Genomic DNA, 3,480 nt, shown 5'->3' with positions numbered 1-3,480 from the left:
CACATAAATCTGCTGTCTTCTGAATTGAGACAAGCCCATGCTGGCCACTCAGGAAAGCGAAAGAAGGGTCATTTGTCAAGCCGGAGCAGCTGGGAAATTGGGAGACATACTTCAATTTTCAACACTTGAGTCATATTTTTTTGTCTCCTGTGGGGATAATGTCAGAAGAAGTTCAACTGTTTTCTACGCTCTTCATTTCTAGTATCTGAACGGCAAGCCCCCCTTAAAAGACATGAGGAAGAGGCTGCTCGAACCATACCAAAGCAAGGGAAATGTTGATAAGGCAGCTGTTATTCTGAAGGGGTAGAAATGCATGCCAACTTTTCAGAGATTGACATTCTGCCTGCAGACAGTTGATATCTCTGTTGAGCTCAGGTTAGTGCCTCGCTCCTCCTTATTTTTCCCCCATCACTCTCCCTCACTCATGCTCTATCAATTGCAACTTTCTTAGAAAACTTTTTATGCAGCACGCCAATAGAATTGAAGCATCACTGCAGGCATTTTCAGCTGTGTCGACAGGTCACAATCAATCTTGATGAATGTGGCGAACTGTGAATGTTTGCAGGCAATTTTCGATGCTGATATGTTTTTTGGGAGTCGCTCTCAGAAAAAGAAAGATTAGAAGTTTTCTTTTTTTATACTTGAGGCCTGCACTCAGATGCGAGAGGATTTTTTTTTTTTTCAATTCCATAATTGCATAATTATTGTATTTCATGGGATAATTATTGTGATTAAAAGGCTTATTAAAAATTAAAACTATAGATTCTGTGACTGTGTTAATATTGGAAATTAAGATTTTGGGTAGAATAAAGACACAAGAAACTGACTTTTATCAAAACCCACTTTTTGCATTCTCATTTCTTTTTATTTAAGTTGTCAAAAATGGAAGTTTTCATTGACAAGCACGGATTGCTTTGTTCCCTTCTTGGAGATGATGTGGTAGATGTTATTGTAATCACAAGAAGATGCATTTTCAATCAAAACTGTCATAGCCTCTGCAGCTCACAGCCTCTTAGGGAGAAAGAACTTTTCATATGCTTTGGAAAATGACAGATGAGTGCAATGAATGCAATATATCCTGAAGCAGATGCAGCCTTATAAATTGAGCGAAAGCTCTCTGATCTCAGGGATGATAGATCCCACCGTGAACTTATCTTACTGTTTCATATTTTATCACAACAAGCAATTTTCTTTAGAGAAGGAGCCTGAGCTCCGCTGTGCATTGTGCATGTGAATAGATAAGTGATGCAGTGCTATAGATAATCTGCAGATCACTCGCGACACTATCAGGATTGGCGGCCCTGTCATGCAGGGTGAGGCCTATGGCCGATCCAGCGGCAGCACATCTTCCATCACAGTCGAGATTAAGATGTTGTGTGGCTGAGTATCAAACACACGTGTTGCTGGGACTGAGTGGGTCATGTTCAGATTGAACTGCCTCTCTGCGCCCCATTGACTGTTGGAGAAATGAGGCATGCTTAGTGTGAAATGGCGTGTCACTGATGAGGCCACACAGGTAACCCTCTGCAAAGACCCCACATCTGCAGGTAGAAGTTAACTCGTGCTTTTGTTTTTTTCTTTCATCCTCTGACTCATCACTGAGACTTGCACTCCAGATGTCATTAAACCCTGTTGTCATGGAAACCACAAACATGTAAGCAAATTTAAATAAGGGATTATTTTTTACGACACATGAAACTTGACCTTGAGACAATTACTGTGAAGTTATAGAGCTTCTTAGAGAGCACTAAAACAGACTGACTCTGCGTTGGTGACAGGTAAATAAACAGTCTATAACAGTTGGACGCTGCAGCTCATTGGGAGTCTAAGTGCTTTTCTTTAAGTGCTCTCATTTCTGTTAATGATTGCGATGCAGATCGGTGTGTGCCGTGGTGATCCCCAGGCACCGGCTAATCATCCCGTTACACTGGATGACACAGACAGACTCTGGAGTCTTTACAGCTTGCTACGCATACAATGAGCAAACATCCCGTTCTGCCATGCTTTCAGATCGAATATAGAGAATGGATTTCTCCCGCTTGTTGGGCTGTTCATGTAAACAATGCACAAGGCAATTAGAGGAGAGCAATGCCAAGTGAATTAACGGTCAACTTTACAACACAACAAACACATCAATAAGTTCCCGGTCTTACATTTATTTTCTGTGTTTAGTCTGCAAGACAGGGAGCTGATGAATTGAAGACTACGCATACTGTAGGTGTGTGACTGTGTGTTATCCCTGTGATGGATTGGCAATCAGTCTAGTGTTTCCCTGCATTCCACCCACTGCATGCTGGGAAAGCCTCCAGGCCCTACTAATGACCCTCAATAGGACAAAGTGTGTAAAGAACATAAGACCTTATACAGTATTTCTCCTTTCTGATTTCTCCCCCCCGCCTCCATTGCACAGCTTCCACTGATTCTATTGATGTTGCAAGGATGTCAGGAACCTGGGAACATGATGTGCCGGCTTCTTAGCTATCCTTCACACTGCAGGCTGCGCCTTAAAAACGCATTACAACATCAGATTCCTCCACACTGTGCATTTCACATACCATCTGCATTTTATCGGAGGAATCCTTTATGTGTATAGGGCAACTTTGCTTTCATCAGAGAAAGCATGTTCACAGAGGACTGTTTGCTTTGTTCCCCCTGTTTACGTAACACCATGCACAATTGATTGAGAGATTTTAGATTATTATGCATCTTGTTGCTGAATACAGTCAATACTGCACCCAGATGATACTGTGGCTGTTCATAGCTTTCAGGATTCGCTGCATGAGCCACTCTCAATGACATCAGGTTTTTTAAAAAAGTGTAAAAACGGGCATAATGATTATAATCATCTTGACCAGTTGCGACACCTCTCTCTCTCACACATGCAGAGAGAGATGACAGGGAGAAAGGTGCAAAGAGCGTCTCATGCCAGGCGTCTTAAGCTTTTTAGCACCACTGGCCTTTGGCAAAGTAAAGAAGTGTAGACACCTAAGAATGCCAGGCATATACACAGCAAGTCTGTAATGTTTTGGGGAGAAAATAAAAATAACAGAAAAGAAAGACAAAGCAAACACAAACATTCAAGTCTGCCTCTGGGGACGGAGGAAAGCAAAGCTGCCCTGCCTGGCAACAGCGCTCATTTTGGCTGGCTTTCATCTGGGCTTGGCCTTTTGACAAAAGATGCGATTGAAGCAATCTTCACAGGCTGCATTTCTATTTGTTTCAAAGGTCATCCATTCAGAATTTGAAGGTAGAGGGGAAAGGATGAGGGGGTAGAGTGCTCATCGTGGCCTAAGCAGGCATTTATGAATTATTGAGGAACTGAGGACATGTGTGAGTGCATAAACACACGGTTGTATGTATCAATCAGCGTGCATATGCTTGTGTGTATGTGTGGGATTACATATGTTTGCATCTTTACACAGTGTTGCCTCTGTGTATGCTGTGTGTGGGTGTGTACGTGTACACGAATTCTTTTTGGCA

The sequence above is a fragment of the Chaetodon trifascialis genome, chromosome 17, assembly GCF_039877785.1.
Source record: "Chaetodon trifascialis isolate fChaTrf1 chromosome 17, fChaTrf1.hap1, whole genome shotgun sequence".
NCBI classification, from domain to species: domain Eukaryota; kingdom Metazoa; phylum Chordata; class Actinopteri; order Chaetodontiformes; family Chaetodontidae; genus Chaetodon; species Chaetodon trifascialis.
The sequence above is the reverse complement of the archived record's forward strand: the minus strand, read 5'-3'. Positions refer to the sequence as shown.